Below are 21,895 nucleotides of genomic sequence, written 5' to 3' on the forward strand. Positions count from 1 at the left end.
CACTATCAACAATTTAGTCACAAGAATTTAACTGGTCTCTAAGAAGTTCCAAACTTTCCTTCATTTTCCTGTCTTTTTCTGAGCCCTCTGAACTCTTCCAAACTCTACCCATTACCCAGTTTCAAAGTTGTTTCCACGTTTTCTTTATAGCAATGCCCCACATCTGGTACCAATTTTTTGTGTTAGGCCATTCTCGTGTTGCTATAAAGGAATACTCAAGACTGGGTAATGTATAAAGAAGAGTTTTAATTGGCTCATGGTTCTACCAGCTGTACAGGAGGCATGACACCAACATCTGTTTGGCTCTGGGAGAGGCCTCCGGGAGCTTTTGCTCATGGGAGCTTGCACATCACATGGTGAGAGTGAGAAACAGAGTAGGGAGGGAGATGCCACACACTTTTAAACAACCATATCTCATGAGAACTCACTCACTGTTGCAAGGACAGCACCAAACCATGAGGGATCCACCCCTATGACCCAAACACCTCATACCAGGCCCCACCTTCAACATTGGCGATTATATTTCAACATGCAATTTAGAGGGGATAACTTCCAAACCATATCAGACCTCATGCAAGGTAAAATATTAGTAATAACTAGGATCAGGATAATTTTCTGGTTACTAATTGACTAACATTAGATCGGTTAGCATGAGGATTGGTGAAGAGCAGGCTTATGATGAGATTGAATTTAAGAAGACCAGCATATATGGTATTATTTAATATTATCTTGACAATTAGTAGAGATAGAATCAGTGAAGAGTGAACAGAATTGCCTAGTGTTATGTGTCATCAGGAATAAATTATAGCTTTTAAACTGAAATATTAGAGAGGCATAAGTAAATATCATGGCAGTTCCCCCAGTGGGTATAGTTTAGTTTTGTTGGTTGTGGGATTCTACTGATGTGACCCTGGTATGACACTTCCCTTTCAACCCAACCTGAGTTGCCTATTAGGGTTCTTTCGTGACTCGGAAAACAAAGCTATTTTTTTTTCTTTTCCTTTTTTTTTTTTTTTTTTTTTTTTTTTTTTTTTTTTTTTTTTTTTTTTTTGAGACAGAGTCTTACTCTGTCATCCAGGCTGGAGTGCAGTGGCGCTATCTCAGCTCACTGCAAGCTCCGTCCCGTGAATTCACGCCATTCTCCTGCCTCAGCCTCCCGAGTAGCTGGGACTACAGGTGCCTGCCACCACGCCTGGCTAATTTTTTTTGTTTGTTTGTATTTTTAGTAGAGACGGGGTTTCACCGTGTTAGCCAGGATGGTCTCCATCTCTTGACCTCGTGATCCACCCGCCTTGGCCTCCCAAAGTGCTGGGATTACAGACGTGAGCCACCGCACGCAGCCCAGCTATTTTTCTTTTGCACTTTTTTCAAATGTTTTTATTTTATTGTCTTATATTTACCACCAACCTAGTAGCACTGCCTGTCACAGTATCTCTAGGTCTCTGATTTATTGGTCTTTTAGTTTTATTGATCAATTCTGCTGGGATTTTTTGATAATTTATTTTCTATTTCATAATTTATTTTGTTTTTGTAATATTCTTTTATTTATTTATTTAGAAATGAGGTCTTGCTATGTTGCACTGGTTGGCCTCATACTCCTGGGCTCAAAGTGATCCTTCCACCTCAGCCTCCTGAGTAGCTGCGACTACAGGCATGCACCACCAAGCTCGGCTATTTTATTTTCATAGGATAGTTACATTTCTGCAAAACACATAATTAACCCTTCCGATCTATGAACATGTATATATATTTGTTTATGTCTGTATGAGTGTGGAGAAATGATTTAACAACATCAGAACAACATTTGTTACCTTGGAGGGGCAGAGGTGGGAAAGCAAAGTGGAATAGTGAGGAAGATTATTATTATTTTCTTTGTTTTGTTCTAATGGTTATTTTGAAGAGTTGATAACTGTGGATTGTTGTGTAATATTATAAAAAAGAGAATTTAGAAACTACCCATATCTCTCAGATCTATGACTCCCATCTGCCTGCAAGTTCCTATCACCTCTTCCCTGCACTTCTGTGATAGCCTCATTGCATTTCTATTTTTGCCCTTTTCCAAGTAGTTTCCCATCTAATAGGCAAGATAATTCTTTGGAAACCTAAATGAGAACATGGCACTCTCTTGGTTAAAAACCTTCAGTGGCTGGGTATGGTGGCTCATGCCCGTGATCCCAGCACTTTGGGAGGCCGAAGTAGGTGGATCATTTGAGGTCAGGAGTTTGAGACCAGTCTGGCCAACATGGTGAAACCCTGTCTCTACTAAAAATACAAAAATTAGCTGGATGTGCTTGCTTGAACCCAGGAGGTGGAGGTTGCAGTGAGCTGAGATTTTGCCACTGCACTCCAGGATGGGTGACTGAGTGAGACTTTGTCTCAAATAAATAAATAAATACCTTCAATGCCTTTCCTTATACTTTGAATACATTTCAAACTTCCTTTCTCATGCTAAAATGCCCTGAGCAATCTACACCTACCCACCTCTCAAATTCCTCCTCTTTGTTCCAGCTTTCCCCATGCCCACTGGACTCCAGCCCCAACTGTTAGCTACTGGAGTAGGAACAACTACATAATCTTGCCTCAGGGCCTCCTTATATCCTACCCCTTATATTCTGCCACCTGTTCTCTGCCTCTGATACTATCTTCCCGCCTTTATTTAAAAAAAATTTTTTTTTTTGAGACGGAGTTTCACTCTCATTGCTCAGGCTGGAGTGCAATGGTGCAATCTTGGTTCACTGCAACCTCCATCTCCGGGGTTCAAGGGATTCTCCTGCCTCAGCCTCCAGAGTAGCTGGGATTATAGGCGTGCGCCACCATGCCCAGTTAATTTTTTTATTATTAGTAGAGACAGGGCTTTACCATGTTGGCCAGGCTGGTCTTGAACTCCTGACCTCAGGTGATCCACTTGCCTCAGCCTCCTAAAGTGCTGGGATTACAGGTGTGAGCCACCGTGCCTGGCCCCACCCTTCACTTTAGTAGCCCTTTCTTATCTTTCAGTGCTTAAATGTTACCTCCTCAAAAAAGCCTTCCCTGACTCATCTTGTTTCCATCTCCCCTTTTTATCTCTGCTATTTTAAACAAGTTTTTAAATATAAAATAAAGCACAGTTAGAGACAACTACACAAAACAAAGGTTAAGGAGTTATTTTAAAGTGAACACCCTTGTAACCACCACTCAGGTCAAGAAATAGAATGTTGTGAGCCATCCCAGAGGCTCCTCCATTTGCCACATTCAAATCACAGCTCCCTCCTTCCCTGCAAAAGTAGCCATGATTCTGACTTTTTTTTTTCTAATTATTTCCTTGTGTTTCTTTATGGTTTTTATCATCTATGTATGCCTTTCTAGGCAGTATAGGATTTTTAAAAATGTATTTTCTTAGTGGTTACTATGGGGACTACAGTCAACATCTTGAATTTATAACCCTCTAGTTTAAATTGATACCAGCATAGTTTTAATAGCATATAAAAATTCTGTTCCTTTGTAGCTCCACCCCACTTTGTTGTCACAGTTTACATTTTTGTACATTGTATGCCCAGTAATATAAATTTAAAATTATTTTTACACATTTGCTTTTTGAATCATGTGGGAAATAAAATGGAGTTACAAACCAGACTTGCAGTATTACTGGCTTTTATTTGTACACAGTTACTTTTACTGGAGATCTTCATTTCTTCATATGGCTTCAAATTACTGTCTAATGTCCTTTTGTTTCAACTTGAAGGCTGCCCTTTAGCATTTCTCACAGGGCAGGTCTACTGGTAACAAGCTCCCCTAACTTTTGTTTGCCTGGGAATGTTTTATTACTCCATTTTTGAAGGGCAGTTTTGTTGGATATAGAATCCTTTGTTGATATTTTGTTTTCTTTCATCACTTTAGTATTTATTTTTTAATAGAGACAGGGTTTTGCCATGTTGCCCAGGCTGGTTTTGAACTCCTGAGCTCAAGCAATCCACCCACGTCAGCCTGGGATTACAGGTGTCCACCACTATGCTCAGCCTCTTTTGAAGCAGTTTATTTTATTTTTATTCTTATTTTATTTTTATTTATTTATTTTTTTGAGATGGAGTCTTGCTCTGTCGCCCAGGCTGGAGTGCACTGGCACGATCTCGGCTCACTGCAACCTCTGCCTCCCAGGTTCAAGTGATTCTCCTGCCTCAGCCTCTCAGGTAGCTGGGATTATAGGACTGTGCCACTATGCCTGGCTAATTTTTGTATTTTTCGTAGAGCCGGAGTTTCACCATATTGGCCAGGCTGGTCTTGAACTCCTGACCTCAAGAGATCCGCCCGCCCATCTGACCTCAAGAGAAGCCTCCCAAAGTGCTGGGATTACCAGCATGAGCCACCGTGCCTGGCCTAAAAACCTCTTTCCTTTATAAATTACCAAGTCTCAGTCATTTCTTTATATTAATAGCAGTGTGAGAATGGACTAATACACAGACTTACACAATAATTTGTGAATAAGATTTGCTCTGTTGTCTCTGGAACCAGAGAACAGGGTCTTAAACTGGGAATGCAGGCTGCCATCTTCTAAACCACCATCAAGCCAGAGGAGTGGGGCAAGGATGAGTAAAAATGCCACAAAGCTCTCCTGCCATTTTAGTTTCTTTTTTTGTTGTTGTTTCAGTGTTCACTTGGTTGCTGTAAACCTTTGACTGTTTTTCAAAGTCCTGAAAAAGTTGGCTTTGACGGTTTCTGTTTGTTTTTCTATGTTTCTGTGGAGGAATAGGAGTTTAGAGCTACCTAATCTGCCATTTTGCTGATGTCATTCCCTTATATATTATAGTACTGCTCATTTTTAAAAAATTTGATATTTCAATATCTCTCTTAATCTGGTTTCCTCTCTATCTCTTTTTTCTTTCTCTGTAAAAATTATCACATATTAAAATTGACTTTTTAAAAACACATATATACCATTTTAAAAAAATTATTTTTTCTGATAATAAAATACTTTATTGGTCCTATTTAATAAATGTCAGAAACATAGTAACATTTCCATTGGTTAGCTTCCATCTTTAAAAGCTAGTTTAAAAACAACAGGAGGAAAAGTAAACTCATTTGATTCTCTCAAAAAACAAGCTGTAACTTACCTTTGCAAATACTTATGTTATCTCACTTTAAATACTATAATTCACTGGTCTTCATAATACATAATTGTATTAATATATAAAAGGAGAAAGTGGCCTGATTTTGCAGAGAACATTTCACACATCTTTAAAAAAAAAATCCCTAAACACTACCACAACTTAAAACTTGTAAGAGTTATTATAATATTGAATTAATATAGCACCTAGAAATTTGAAATTTGTAATATTTCAGATGATACGATTTACTGAGAAAAAGAGTAATGATTTTTCTTCAGTCAATTTTCAGGGGTTTAGGTACTGATAAAATTCAACATAGGTCTATTTTAAAAGCCGAAGGTTAAAAAATTTATGCATGCTAAGAATTGACCTGATGGTAACAGATCCATGAGTGACAAATAATGTGGTGCAGTCCTATCTGAATATAACTACTTCTTCACTTTGTCTCATTAATTTATACCTCAATTAAAACATTCTATATGCAAGTGATATATTTCTCTAAAACATTCCATATTTCAGATTTCCATTCAGACTATCTTCCTCTCCTCCTTCCTTTTCTCAAATCAGAGTGATCTTGTGGTATACCATTTGCTTTTTCTCCCCACAATGAAACTCTTTTTCAACTCAAAGTATTATAGTAATGCAAATACAAATGTAACATTTATTAATATATGAGAAAAAAGGATAGCTAATACATATAGGTCCATGCCAAATGAGAAAATCGAAAGCAAAAACAAAACCATGCTATGCTCATTTATTCTGAACCACCATGGGAAAACCCTGATGTAGCTGGCGCACGTAAACTAATGTTCCCAGACACAGCTAGGATCCTGTACTCCAACATAACTAAATGCTCTGTTAAAAACGTTTCCGTGTTCTTTTCTGTTTGTGCAAAATAGTCTACAGCAACTCTGACTACTAATCCTGAACATGATGATAATATAATAACATTTTATATATAATATATATAAAAAAAATATATTATATATATATATATATTTTTTTTTGAGACGGAGTCTCGCTCTGTTGCCCAGGCTGGAGTGCAGTGATGCAATCTCGGCTCACTGCAAGCTCTGCCTCCCGGGTTCACGCCATTCTCCTGCCTCAGCCTCCCGAGTAGCTGGGACTACAGGCGCCCGCCACCACGCCCAGCTAATTTTTTGTATTTTTGGTAGAGACGGGGTTTCACCATGTTAGCCAGGATGATGTCGATCTCCTGACCTCGTGATCCGCCAGCCTCGGCCTCCCAAAGTGCTGGGATTACAAGCGTGAGCCACCGCGCCCGGCCATAACATTATATTTTTAATCAAGCCATAGATTCTAACCTATTTTCTACTATTACCCATTTGCTTAAAAACAGACTTTCAGGAGGCTAAGCATCAGTAAGTTAAGGAGTTTTTATTCCTGCCTTTCTCTTGATTGATTGATTATTTCAGATGTGTCAAATAATCATCCTCTACTTCAGTGGAAAAGGATTCTTCAAGCTATCAAATCAAGCAGGCTGACTCAGGGGTGGGCAGGTGAAGATACCTGTCCACACACTATGCCCATAACACTCCATCTCCTCTGTAAGAATGTGCTGCTCTCCACCCACCAGCAACCCAGCACATGCCATCCTCTTCACCCAGATACAATCAGGACACCATGCAATCCCACACGCAATCAGAACATGGGTACCAGGTAGAACTAACTCAAAACAACTTTTGGGACAAATACCAGATTTCAATTTGTCAATTATTCCACAGTGCAGTATTCTCACAAAACAGAGACTTTATGTTGAAACATTTGTTTTTTCTTCTCAATCAAGTTGAACTGCTAAAGTAATGTCAGAAAGAACATGAAAAATAAACATGTCTTCTCCAAAAGAAGCACTGCATCCGGAAGTAGAATTAAGGCTAAATAAATAGTGCTAGTTTGCGGTTCACACAGTAACGCATTATGATTTCAACCAACAGCTTTGCTGTTTATCCTGTACGCCTGTTTATGAAGCTGCGTCTCTGTTTCCCCCCGAAGACCGGCATTCCCATGTGGGAGTGAGAGGCCTCATTCATGGCTTTAGACTGGATGCACATGTGGTACTACTCAGGGGTCAGCCCATCAGCACAGCGCTTTTCATGCCACAGGTGGAAAAGACCAGGAAACGGAGTCCAAATCACAATGAGGTCACCATGTAAGAATTTTTGATAAAGACGAACATCTTCTCCACCCCAACCTTTCACTTCCATGTCAAATCCACCAATGGTCAGGAAATCTGATCGATACTGACAAGTCATTCCAAAGCCAATCTCTCCAAAAGCCAGAATCCTTTTTGTGAACCAGCTGCTGCTCCACAGGTGGTGGCACTTCCTGTTTGACATAAACAATGGCAGGATTGTAAAGACTGAACACCACAGGGTAAAACACCTTCTTACCTGACTCAGCATTTAACTGGCAGCTGTTAAGGAATTCGGCTGAGAAATAGATATCAACATCACAGAAAAACATCAAGACCTCTCCCTTGTCCCAAGCTCGGGCACCCACATTTACTCCTCATCCACGATTAAATTCTTCATTCAATGAGATCAATTGTGAAAATTAGACTCACTTGTGACAGATTCTAGGCTAGACCTGACTTTAGACAGTCCTTCATTACCAAAATACACCACTGTGAGATGAATCTTGTCTTGATGAATACAAACCTCCCTGAAGTTCTGCAAAAACTGTACAAATGCTTCAGTTCTTTCAGCAAGTGGTGTAATGATATTAATAACTGATCTAATGATGTCAATAATCTCGCTCTTCACTTTCATGAGAGGTCCAAAAGGGTGGAAGAGGGTCACATGTCTATATTCCATAAGGTCTGCTTTCTTAAAAAAGAGTTCATACTGCGTGCCCTTATCTCCAGTCTAACCCTCTTATCCACTCCCCTCACCTCTAACTTCTGACAACCAATAATCTGTTCTCTAATGACAGTATTGTCATTTCAAAACTGTCATATAAATGGAAATATCCATTTTAGTTTAGTTTTGGTTTGGTTTGGTTTTTGCTTTAGAGACAGGGTCTCACTCTGTTGCACAGGCTGGAGTGTAGTAGTGCAATAACTTAAAAAAATTTTTTTACAAATTTCTAAAACTTTTATGTTAAGTACAGGGGTATACATGCAGGATGTGCAGATTTGTTATATAGGTAAACATGTGCTGTGGTGATTTGCTGCACAGATCATCCCATCACCTAGGTATTAAGCCCAGCATGCATTAGCTATTCTTCCTGATGCAACTCCTCCCCCCACCTCCTCACATGTGCCCAGTGTATGTTGTTCTTACCATGAGTCCATCTCTCATCATTTAGTTCCCATTTATAAGTGAGAACATGTGGTATTTGGTTTTCTGTTCCTACATTAGTTTGCTGAGAATAATGCCTTCCAACTCCATCCATGTCCTTGCAAAGGACATGATCTCATTCCTTTTTATGGCTGCATGGTATTCCATGGTGTATATGTACCACATTTTCTTTATCTAGTCTATTATTGATGGGCAGTTAGGTTGATTCCATGACTTGGTGCAATCACTTTTGAAGCTGGCTTTTTTTCATTCATCATAATGCCTTTAAATTCATCCAAGCTATTGTGTGTATAAATAGTTGGTTTGTTTTTATTGCTGAACTGTATTCCATTGTATGGATATACCCACAGTTTATTCTGTTCTTTGAAGGGCATTTGGATTGTTTCCAATGTTCGACAATTATAAATAGAGCTGCTATAAACATTCATATCGAGGATTTTTGTTTTTGCTTTTTTTAAAAAAACTCTTTATTTATTAATTTTTGAGACAGAGTCTTGCTCTGTCACCCAGGCTGGCGTGCAGTGGCATGATCTCAGCTCCCTGCAACCTCCGCCTCCCAGGTTCAAGCTATTCTCCTGCCTCAGCCTTCTAAGTAGCTGGGATTATAGGTGCCCACCACCATGCCTGGCTAATTTTTATATTTTTAGTAGAGACAGGGTTTCACCATGTTGGCCAGGATGGTCTTGAACTCCTGGCCTCAGATGATCCGCCTGCCTCAGCCTCCCAAAGTGCTGGGAGTACAGGCATGAGCCACTGAACCCGGCCACTCTTTATTTTCAAATAATTATAGATTCACAGAAAGTTGTAAAAATAGTACAAGGAAGTCCTATGTACCTTTCACCCAGTTTTAGCTAATGGTAATCACTTGTGTAACTATAGTATGATATCAGAACTATGAAATTGGCATTGATAAAATGTACAAACTGTATTCAGATTTCACCAGTTTTACATGTACTCATTTGTGTGTCTATAGGCCTAAGCATATTTTAAAACAATTTTTTTCTTTTCCTGTCCATGCCCGCACCAGTAGCCAGGACACAGGCCATATTTTTTAAAATGACAGTTTTATTGAGACATAATTCACATATCATACGATTCTTCCATTTAAAATGTGCAGTTCAATGTTCTTTAGTATATTAAAGAGTTTTGCCTCTATCGCTGCCATTAATTTAAAAACATTTTATCATTCCCCCACTGCCACAAACTCTGTATCACTTAACAGCCACTAGCCTTTTTTCCCTACCCTCGCCATAGACAACACTAATCTACTTTCTGTTTCAATGGATTGCCTATTTTGGACATATCATATAAGTGGAATCATACAATATGTAATCTTTTGTGATAGGCACCTTTCACTTAACTGTCTTGAAAATCCATCCATGTTGTGGCATGTTTATTTTTTACTGCTGAATAATGTTCCATTGTATAGATATACCACATTATGTTTATTCATTTATTAGTTGATGGACATTTTGGCTGCTTCCATTTTTTGGCTATTATGAATAATGCTGTGATAAATATCCATGTACAAGTTTTTTGTGGGCATATATTTTCATTTCTCTTTATTATATACCTAGGAGTGGAATTGCTAGGTCATATGTTAACTCCATACTTAACCTTTTGAGGAATTGCCAGATCAGTTTCAAAGCAGCTGTATTATTTTACAATCCCACCAGCAATGTATGTAGGTTCCAATTTTGCCACATCTTTGAATTTTTTTTTTTTTTTTGAGACAGAGTCTCACTCTGTTGCCCAGGCTGGAGTGCAGTGCACAATCTTGGCTCACTGCAACCTCTGCCTCCCAGGTTCAAGTGATTCTCCTGCCTCAGACTCCCAAGTAGCTGGGATTACAGGCGCCTGCCACCACGCCTGGCTAATTTTTGTAATTTTAGTAGAGATGGGGTTTCACCATGTTGGCCAGGCTGGTCTCAAACTCCTGACCTCAGGTGGTCCACCCACCTTGACTTCCCAAAGTGCTGGGATTACAGGCATGAGCCACTGCACCCAGCTATCTGTCATTTTGATTTTAGCACTCCTAATGGGTATGAAGTGGCATCTAACTGTGGTTTTGATTTGCATGTTTCTGATGTTTAATATGATATTATACATCTTTTCATGTGTTTATTGGCCATTTGTATATCTTCTTTGGAGAAATGTCTATTTCAGCCTTTTGTTCATTTGAAATTTGGTAATTTGTCTTTTTAATTTTGAATTTTAAGAGGTTTTTTTTTTTTTTTTTTTTAAAGACAGAGTCTTACTCTGTTGCCCAGGCTGGAGTGCAGTGGCACGATCTTGGCTCACTGCAACCTCCGCCTCCTGGGTTCAAGTGATTCTCCTGCCTCAGCCTCCCAAGTAGCTGGGATTACAGGTGCATGCCACCATGCCTAGCTAATTTTTCTATTTTTAGTGAGACAGGGCTTTGCCATGTTGGCCAGGCTGTTCTTGAACTCCTGACCTCAGGTGATCCACCTGCCTCGGCCTCCCAAAGTGCTGGGATTACAGGCATAAGCCACCACGCCTGGCCTTAAGAGGTATTTATTTATTCTCTATTCAAGTCCCTTATCAGATACATGATTTGCAAAACTTTTCTCCCATTATGTGGGTTGTATTTTCACTTTCTTGATAGTATTATTTGCAGCACAAAAGTTTTTGATTTTGATAAAGTCCAATTTATCTTTTTTTTTTTTTCTTTGCTTGTCTTTGGTCTCATACCTAAGGAACCACTGCTTAATTCAAGTTCATGAAGATTTATGCCTGTTTCTTCTTAGAGTCTTAAAATTTTATCTCTTACACTTGAGTGTTTCATCCATTTTAGTTTAGTTTAGTGTTTTTTGTTTGTTTGTTTGTTTTGTTTTGTTTTTGTTTTTTTAGATAGTGTCCCACTTTGTCGCACAGGCTGGAGTGCGTGCAGTCATAGCTCACTGCAGCCTTGAACTCCTGGGCTCAAGTGATCCCCTGACCTCAGCCTCCAGAGTAACTGGGACTACAAGCATGTGCCACTATACCCGGCTGCTTTTTAAAACACTCTTTGTAGAGACAGGATCTCACGATGTTGCCCAGCTGGCCTCAAGTGATCCTCCCCTTGGCCTCCCAAAGTGCTGAGATTACAGGTGTGAGACTCCGTGCCCAGCCCTGTCATCCACTTTCAATTAATTTTTGTATGTGATGTGAAGTAGGAGTCCAACTTAATTCTTTTGTAGGTGGATATCCAGTTGTCCCGAAATTCTGTGCAATTTTAACATGTGCATAGATTTGTGTAACCACCAACAAAATAAAGATATAGGACTTTTTGTAACCACAAAGATCCTCCTACCTCTGTAGTCACACTCACCTCTTCTCCTCCCATGTCCCTAAACTTGGCAACCATTAATCTGTTCTCCATCTCTGTAATTTCATCATTAAGGATGTTATATAAATGGAGTATTTTGAGATTGGCTTTTCCACTCAACATAATTCCCTTTAGATCCATCTAATTTGTTGTGTGTATCAGTAGGGGTTTTTTTTGTTTTGTTTTTTAATGTGTGTTGATTCGTTGAGAGTTTCTACATAAACAGTCATGTCGTCTGAGGATAGGGACGATTTTATTTCTTCCTTTCCAATATTTATTCCTTTATGTCATTTTTCTTGCCTTATTGAGCAAGTTAGAACTTCCAGTACTATGTTGAATCACAGTGGTGAGAAGCACACACCCTTGCCTTTTTTCTGATCTTAAGGAGAAAGCATTGTCCTTCAACTTTTTTTTTTTTTTTTTTTTTAGTGGAGGACAGCGGCCCCCATGCCACTGCCACTGCCACCTCTAGCCTTAAGTATGATGTTAGCTCTAGTTTTTCGGTGGATATTCTTTACTAGGTTAATGAAGTTACCTTGTATTCCTAGTTTGCTAAGAGCATTTATCATGAATGGATGTTGAATTTAGTCAAATGCTTTTTCTACATTGTTTGATATGATCATGTAGTTTTTATTTTTAAGCCTGTTGATAGGTGGATTACATTGATTTTCAAATATTGAACCAGACTTGTATACCTAGAATAAACCACAATTAGTTGTGAGGTATAATTTTAATTATTATTATTTGTACTGTCTTTGTCTGATTTTGGTCTCAGGGTAATACTGGCCTCATAAAATCAGTTGGAATTCACTCCCTTTTTCTGGCAAAAATTATGAAGAATTTGTGTTAATTCTTTAAATGTTTGGTATAATTCTTAGTGAAACCATCTGGGCCTGGATATTTTTCTTTTAAGAATTTTTAAACTCTAAGTTTAACTTCTTTAATGGTTATAAAGCTATTCACAAATTATCTATTTTGCATTGGATGAGTTGTGGTAGTTTGTGCTTTTTGAGAAATTGGTCTATTTAATCTAAGTTATCAAATCTATCCATGCAGAGTTGTTCATCGTATTCTCTTATTATCCTCTTTTATTCCTGATATTGGTGAATTGTGTCTTCTCTATTTTTTGTCAGTCTTTCTAGAGGTTTATCAATTTCATTGATTTTTTCCTCAAAGAATCACCTGTTAGTTTCAGTCATCATCTGTATGATTTTTCTGTTTTCAACTTTCTTGATTTATGCTCTGAACATTGTTACTTCCTTTCTTCTATTTGCCTTGCTATTGTTGTTCTAGTTTCTTCAGGTGGGATGGGTACTCAGATTATTTGTTTGAGTGTTTTCCTTCTTTTGTTTTTCTTTTTTTTCCCCTGGGGGATTCTCTTTAATTTAATTTAATTTTTTATTTTAGAATCGGGGGTTCATGTACAGATTTGTTACATGGGTATATTGCATGATGCTGAGGTTTGGGCTTCTAATGATTCTGTTGCCCAAGTGGCAAATGTAGTACCTAATAGGTAGTTTTTCAACCTTTGTCCCCCTCCCTCCCTCTGTCCTCCTTTTCTCTTTCTTTTTTTTCTTTTTTTTTTTTTTTTTTTTTTGAGACGGAGTCTCGCTCTTGTCACCCAAGCTGGAGTGCAATGATGCGATCTCGGCTCACTGCAACCTCCACCTCCCGAGTTCAAGCGATTCTCCTGCCCTAGCCTCCCTAATAGCTGGGATTACAGGCACCCGCCACCACGCCTGGCTAATTTTTTGTATATTTAGTAGAGATAGGGTTTCACTATGTTGGTCAGGCTGCTCTCGAACTTCTGACCTCAGATGATCTGCCCGCCTCGGCCTCCCAAAGTGATGGGATTACAGGCGTGAGCCCCCTCACTCAGCCCTGTCCTCTTTTTTCTCATGTGTTTAGTCCTATAAATTTTGTTATCACCACTGCTTTAGCTGCATTCCATACATTTTGATATATTGTATTTTTATTTTCATTCAGTTTTATATACTTTTAAAATATCCCTTAAGACTTCTTTGACCTATGGTATATTTATGTGTGTTGCTTAATTTTCAAATGTTTGGAGATTTTCCCATTGTCTTTTAGTTATTAATTTCTTTTTTTTTTTTTTTTTTTTTGAGACTGAGTCTGGCTCTGTCGCCCAGGCTGGAGTGGCCGGATCTCAGCTCACTGCAAGCTCCGCCTCCGGTTTACTGCATTCTCCCGGGCCCCTCAGCCTCCGAGTAGCTGGGACTACAGGCGCTCACCACCTCGGCCTGGCTGTTTTTGTATTTTTTAGTAGAGACGGGTTTCACCGTTAGCCAGGATGGTCTCATCTCCTGGATCTTGTGATCCGCCTCACCAGCCTCCCAAAGTGCTGGGATTACAGGCTTGAGCCACCGCTACCGGCCTTAGTTATTAATTTCTAATTTAACTTGTGCTCAGAAAATATACTCTATGGTTTCAGTTTTTTTAACATGGTTTCAGTCCTTTTGTTTAGGTTTATTTTATGACCCAGGATATGATCTGTTTTGGTGAAGATTCCATGTGCTCTTTAAAAGAATGTCTGCTCTGCTGTTGGTGGGTGAAATATTCTGTAAATGTCAATTAGACCTTGATGGTTGATGGTGGTGTTCAGTCCTTCTGTCTCCTTTTTTATTTTGATCCATTATTTGTTGAGAGAGAAATGTTACAAGTTTTAAGTACAATTGTGGACTTAGGTATTTGCACTTTCCTATTAGTTTTTGCTTCATGTATTTTGCAGCTCTGTTGTTTGGTGCATATAATTCCATTTTCATTTATTTATATAGGTTATGAATATATATATTTTATATGAATATTTAAGTGGTTATTCTAATTATTGCATTATACATAAGTAATTTACCACAGTCTTCTAGTGTCAACATTTTAACCTTTGAGAAGTTTTCAGCTATTATTTTTTCAGAACTTTTTCAGCCCCCTAGTCTTTCTTTTTTTCTGCTGGAACTCCAGTGATATGGATGTTCTGTTTTTCTTCATTGTCCTTTAGGACCCTGAGGCTCTGTTCATTAGTCCATTTTCTCTCTTGCTCAGATTGGGTAATTTTTGTTGTTCCATATTCAAGTTCACTGATTTTTTCTTCTGTCATATTCATTTGGCTATAGCCCATCCAGTGAGTGTTAAAATTTTTATTGTTTTATTTTTTAATTCTAAAATTTTCATTTAGTTCTTTTTTATATGTTCTGTTTCTTTGCTAAGACTTCTTTTCATTTGTTTCAAGCATACTTTAAATTGCTTGTGGAAGCATTTTTATAATGATTCCTTGAAAATCCTTTTCAGATAATTCCAACATCTGTGTCAGCTCAGCACTGGAGTCTGTGGATTTTATTTTGTCATTCATGTTGAGATTTTCCTGATTCTTGGTATAAGTGATTTTCTATTGTATTTTTGACATTTTAGGTATTATGTTGTGAGACTAAACATCCTATTTCTGGCTGGGCGTGGTGGCTCACGTCTGTAATCCCAGCACTTTGGGAGGCCGAGGTGGGCGGATCACCTGAGATCAGGAGTTTGAGACCAGCCTAGCCAACATATAGTGAAACCCCGTCTCTACTAAAAATACAAAAATTAGTTGGACATGGTGGCACATGCCTTATAGTCTCGGCTACTTGGGAAACTGAGGCAGGAGAATCACTTTAACCAGGGAGGCAGAGGTTGCAGTGAGCTGAGATCGCACCACTCTACTCCAGCCTGGGCAACAGAGCGAGACTCCGTCTCTAAAACAAAACAAAACAAAAAACAAACAAACAAAACAAAAACAAAAACATCCTGTTTCTTTTTCCTTTTTTGCAGGCAGTCACCCTGGGTTAAATGTGGTATACAGGTCTGTGTTGGAGTGGCTATACAACTCTCTGCTGGACCCCAATGACGCTGGCAAAAGTGAGGCACCTCGCCGCATCTTGTTGCCAATGGAAGGAAGTGAAAGTTTAGTTCCCCAGTCAGCCTTGCAGATACCTCCCTGGCAAAAGCATAGAACTGACTCATATCACTTTGTTGCTGCTGGGTGAGATTGTAAGTTCTGCTCCCTGTCGGGCCTTGTTGACACAGGGATTAGGGAGAAGCAGAATACTGCCACACTGTTTTGTTCTACCTTGTTGGCACTGTGGGGAAGGGTGGAAGTTCAGCTCACTTTTGGGCCCCTTCCAGGTGGGGGAATGGGGAATGGAGGGATGACTCGCACCAACTTATTGCTGTCAGGTAGGGATGGCCCCACTGATACTACCCCAGTGGGGAAAGTGGAGGGCCATCTAGCACCACTTCTCATAGCCTGGGTTCCACCTCTTTGCTACTGGGGAGATAGGGTGGAAGTTCACTCCTGTTTGGTCCTGCTGATACCACCCTTGTGGGGGAGGCACAGGGCCTAGTTGCCCTGCCTAACTGCTGCCATGTGGAGGCAGACATGGGTATCTCTGTTTGGCACAGCTGACACCACAGGGAAGGGGGAAATTTTCCTTTGATGTTTGATTATGGTAGAGTGGATATTATCAAAAAGATTTTCTCTTCTGCTAGGCCACCCTTTTCCTAGTCATTTAACTAAAGGGAACAGTCTTTTCTAGGGGTTCTTTTTTGGGTCTAGGCCTATTGGCAGTTTCAGGTTGCAGGCTTCTCCAGTGCCCCATCTGGGATTTATGGAAGACAGCTCACTACTGTAGTGTTCTTTAGGTCCTAAAGTCTCTAGGCAATCCACCTTGTCCTTTCCACCTTTCAAAGACTTCCCATGCTTGATTGTTTTTACATCAAGGTTTTCTGTTTTATTGTAAGAGGGAGGAGTAGTGAGAAATGGATCATTGATTTTTTTAAAAAAATGCTCAATTCTTTCTTTCTACTTTCTTTGGGTATGCTATTTTGTTACTTATCTGTATTCTTGAGGTGACTGTTTAGTACATTTATTGTCAATCAAAATAATTCATGTATTGGCCGGTCATGGTCGCTCACGTCTGTAATCCCATCACTTTGGTAGGCTGAGGCGGGTGGATCACTTGAGTTCAGGAGTTGAAGACCAGCCTGGGCAACATGGTGAAACCCTGTCCCTCCAAAAAAAATATAAAAATTAGCTGGGCGTGGTGGCTTGTGCTTGTAGTCCCAGCTACTTGGGAGGCTGAGGTAAGAGGATGGATTGAGCCCGCGAGGTGGAGGTTGCAATGAGCCAAGATCATGCCACTGCACTCCAGCCTGGGCAACAGAGCCAGACCCTGTCTCAAAAAAAAAAAAAAATTCATGTATTATCAGTTGAAATACATTTGAATATATTGGAATAAATAAGTGATTGTAATGCTGCAACTTTCTTATGAGTACCACTTTAGCTGCATAGTATAGGTTTTGATGGGTTCTGATTTTCCTGCTGATTATTTTTGCAGTTTGTAATTTCTGTTTTGATTCTCTGTTTAACTCAAGGGTTATTTAGAAGACTGTTTTTAAAATGCCAAGTGGATAGATGATAAGCAGAGCTGCCCTTTGTGCCTGTAGATTTCCACATAAGGCCAGGCAGGCCCTCAGAGAGCTAGGGTTTTTCTGAAAAGCTGTCATGTAAAAACGAAATTGGAAATTTGGTTCCCTGCTATTTTTTTCCCTGTCTTTATTCTTCAGGTGTTTATTGTATACTCATTATATGCAATAAGTCTAAGTTGCTTTCCTTTGATGAGGAGAAAAAGAAAGTTAATACATAGTTCCTGCCCTTCAGAAGTGTAATATTTAATTAGCATGATGATATGTATACACAAAGCAGTTAAATAGCAGTACTTGACAATAGTGACTAAATTACCACGGGAGTTCATACACAAGGAAAATCAGTGGCGGCTAAAGTAATTGGGGGAAAGACCTGTTGGAGGAGGGAGAAGTATTTGAGTTGGACCTTAAAGGGTAAGTAAGATGTAAATATGCACAGAGGAAATGAAAGGATGTTGCTGGCTGAGAAACTGGTGTATCCAAAAGCTACCATGGTAGGGAAATGGGAAAGCTAAATTAGGTTGGTAGTGGAAGATGAATTCAGTTTTAGCTGTGTTGGGTTTTAGATGATGTAGGACATGTAATGGGGAGATAATCTGGAAATTATTGATCCCCATTTCTTGATAAATTAGTTGAACTTAACCTTGTCTGAAACAGTAGTCTGTTCTCTCTTGGCTTGGTCAGAGGAATATAGTGTTCTGGTTTGGATGTATTTTAGTTGAATATATGTGTCACAGGTGGTGTACCAGGTATTTTCTACTTAACCCTCCTGATCTGCTCTTCACCCTTTTATACCCTGCTCTGTGCTCCTGGAGGACAAACTATGTGGATTATATCAGTGAGTTCCTTTCCCATTTTGGCTTCTGGTAGGGTTTGAGCAGTGGAGATCCCTGGCAGGACATCACAGGAAGAGAAGAAATTGAGGTCAGGGTGTGTATTTCTGGCTTCCTCCTTGGAAGATTGCCTCAGGCTAGCTACTGTCCCTTAACTAAAGGTCACTGCTCTCTCATGGGGACTCTCTGTATCACATTCTTCTTTTTTCTTCTATGTGTTTCTCCCCTCATCCTCTTGTGCATAGGGTAGTAATGGCCCCAAGTTATGCATTCTCTCTCCCTGTTGGTTTTCCTATACCCTGCCCACACCTTTGTAGATAGTCTTTTTGTTAAACTTTCCACCAATTATGCTAATTTGAATGTGCCATCTGTTTCCTGCTAGGACCCTAACTGATACAGATGAGGTCTCAATTGTCAAAGAATTAGAATCCAATGAAATAAGCCCAACAAAATATGACTAAATATGATTCAATCTGTCTCGCTCTCTGATTAATGTAGGCTCTTGCAGAGATTTCAGATAATTATTCTGAACTGCAATCTTTAGCGTATAGATGTGTTGAGAGTGACAGTTCATGGAATATTAATAATAACTGGCATTTATTAATTACTTACTCTTTCCATGCACCATGCTAGGCTTTTCTTTTTTTTTTTCTTTTTAGACGGAGTCTCACACTGTCGCCCGGGCTGGAGTGCATGGCGCCAACTCGGCTCACTGCAACCTCTGTCTCCCGGGTTCAAGCAATTCTCCTGCCTCAGCCTCTCGAGTAGCTGGGATTATAGGCGCCCGCCACCATGCCCAGCTAATTTTTCATACTTTTAGTAGAGACAGGGTTTCACCATGTTGGCCAGGCTGGTCTTGAACTCCTGACCTCAGGTGATTCATCTGCCTCGGCCTCCCAAAGTGCTGGGATTACAGGCGTGAGCCACTGTGCCTGGCTGCTAGGCATGTTTTTATGTGCATCGTTTCACTTAATCTCCACAGCAACCCTAGAAGTAGGTAATTTTGTTTCTCTCTCTCTCTCTTTTTGAGACAGAATCTCGCTCTGTTGCCAGGCTGGAGTGCAGTGGCCCGATCTCGGCTCACTGCAACCTCTGCCTACTGGGTTCAAGCAGTTCTCCTGCCTCAGCCTCCCAGTTTATCTCCTTTTCATGGGCGAGGAAACTAAGGCTCAGAGAGATTAAATAGCCTACCGAGATTTCATAGCTAAAAATAGTGGAACTGGGATTGAAATTCAGGTCTGCCTGACTCCATAGCTCATGTTCTAAGATAAATATGTCGTCTTCAGATTAGCAGCATTGGAGAGCTTCTTAGAAATGTAAACTCTCAGGCTTTACCTCATACCTACTAAATTAGAATCTGCATTTTAGAAAGATCCCAGGTGATTCACATTCATATTAAAGTTTGAGAAGCAGGGCTGGGCACGGTAGCTCATGCCTGTAATCCCAGCACTTGGGGAGGCCAAGGCAGGCAGATCACTTGAGTTCGGGAGTTTGAGACCAGCCTGGGCAAAATGGCAAAACCTTGTCTCTACAAATATATAAATATATTTATATATATATTTATCACCCAGGCGTGGTGGTGCATAACCTGCAGTCCTAGCTACTCGGGAGGCTGAGGCAGGAGGATCACCTGAGCCCAGGAAGGTCGAGGCTGCAGTGAGCCCCATTCACACCACTGAACTCCAGTCTGGGTGACAGAGCAAGACCTTGTCTTAAAAAAAAAAAAAAAGAAAAACAAAAGAAAATTTGAGAAGCAATACTATAAACCATGTTGCTATTACAGTCTGCCTATTACAGACTGCTATAGAAAGTTCTGTTTGATTGATGTGGGGTACAAAGAGCATTTAACCTTCTGTGCTCTTTAACACTGATGTCATATAGCCTTCTAGCTGGAATCTGACAAGCCAGTGCTGCCATTTTTGAGACAAGGACATTGAGATTCAGTCGGGAAAATAACTTGGTGAGAGACGCCAGGAAACAGCATGAACTGCTGCTGTTGTGGAAAGGAGAACTTGGCCTCAGGTCACTGCCAGGAATTTTTTGTGGTTGGAGTTCAAGGATGCACCATTAACTACTGTGCTTAGAAACTCCCGAATTCGTGTATACTTGGCTAGTTCTCAGAAAAACTGGTGCATTCAAAAAGTTTGATTTGGCTGGGCATGGTGGCTCACACCTGTAATCCCAGCACTTTGGGAGGCCGAGGTAGGTGGATCACCTGAGGTCAGGAGTTCGAGACCAGCCTGGCCAACATGGTGAAACCCCATCTCGACTAAAAATACAATTATTAGCTGGGTGTAGTGGCAGGCGTCTGTAATTCCAGCCACTTGGGAGGCTGAGGCAGGAGAATCGCTTGAACCCAGGAGGCAGAGGTTGCGGTGAGCTGAGATTGCGCCATTGTACTCCAGCCTGGGTGACAAGAGTGAAACTCAGTCTCAAAAACAAAACAAAACAAAACAAAAAGTTTGATTTAGTGTCCTTAGACTCTCCTTTCTATAGTGTTCACTTCCCACCCTCATTTCATAGTCACTACCTCTCCTCCATGTCCATCATGCCACCCTTTTCTTGTTTCTGTTGATATCTGCTTTTTTTTTTTTTTTTTTTTGACAGAGTCTCGCTCTGTCACCCAGGCTGGAGTGCAGTGGCCGGATCTCAGCTCACTACAAGCTCTGCCTCCCAGGTTTACGCCATTCTCCTGCCTCAGCCTCCCAAATAGCTGGGACTACAGGCGCCCGCCACCTCGCCCGGCTAGTTTTTTGTATTTTTAGTAGAGACGGGGTTTCACCATGTTAGCCAGGCTGGTCTCGATCTCCTGACCTCGTGATCCGCCCGTCTCGGCCTCCCAAAGTGCTGGGATTACAGGCTTGAGCCACCGTGCCCGGCCGATATCTGCTTTAAGAAAGCATATCAGATGGTAAATCTATGAAAAGTGCTCTATCTCACTATTAATGAGGGAAATTCAAACTAAAACCACAATGAGATACTACTGCACACCTATCAGAAGAGCTCAAATGAAAAAAGACTGACATTACCATGTATTGGCGAAGATGAGGATTTATTGGAACTTTTGTACACTATTGGTGATTATATAAATTGGTACAACTACTCTGAAAGGCTATTTGGCAGTGTCCACCAAAGCTGAACTTAGGCATACCCCAATGACCAAGTAATACCACTCCTAGATATTTAACCAAGAGAAAATCTCCCACATGTACATAAGGATACACATATATATGTAGATGTCCATTGAAAGATTTTGTTTGAGACAGTAAGAAATGAAAAGCAACCTAAATGATCATCAACAGAAGGAACACATCAACTATGATATATTCATCTGATGGGATTCCATACAGCAGTTAAAATGAATGAATTATAACTATATGTAGCAACACAGAGCTACAGCAAAATATATGAAAACCATACTGTTGGCCAGGCGCAGTGGCTCACGCTTGTAATCCCAGCACTTTGGGAGGCCAAGGTGGGAGGATCACCTGAGGTCAGGAGTTCGAGACCAGCCTGGCCAACATGGTGAAACCCTGTCTCTACTAAAAATACAAAAATTAGCTGGGCATGGTGGCAAATGCCTGTAATCCCAGCTACTTGGGAGGCCGAGACACAAGAATCACTTGAACCTGCGAGGTGGAGGTTGCAGTGAGCCAAGATGGCGCCACTGTACTCCAGCCTGGGCAACAGAGAGAGACTCCCTCAGGTGACCCGCCCGCCTTGGCCTCCCAGAGTGTTGGGATTACAGGTGTGAGCCAGGACGCCAAGGTGGGCAGATCGCAAGGTCAGGAGTTCGAGACCAGCCTGGCCAACATGGTGAAACCCTGTCTCTACTAAAAATACAAAAATTAGCTGGGCATGGTG

At 40.4% G+C, this 21,895-nt stretch overlaps 1 protein-coding gene and 1 pseudogene across 1 annotated transcript in view; one reads left to right on the plus strand and one right to left on the minus strand.

Moving 5' to 3' along the window:
- The window catches only part of TRMT2B (tRNA methyltransferase 2 homolog B), a 102,099-nt gene extending 85,346 nt beyond the window's left edge, over positions 1-16,753 (plus strand). Inside the window, exon 16 of the transcript XR_002519422.2 lies at positions 15,546-16,753. The gene's annotated coding sequence lies outside the window, so the exon portion shown is untranslated. The remainder of the gene's footprint in view (positions 1-15,545) is intronic.
- LOC116271889 lies at positions 7,026-7,630 on the minus strand (annotated as a pseudogene).
- Positions 16,754-21,895: the final 5,142 nt, after the last annotated feature.

Source organism: Papio anubis, chromosome X (assembly GCF_008728515.1).
Source record: "Papio anubis isolate 15944 chromosome X, Panubis1.0, whole genome shotgun sequence".
In the NCBI taxonomy this organism is placed as follows: Eukaryota; Metazoa; Chordata; class Mammalia; order Primates; family Cercopithecidae; genus Papio; species Papio anubis.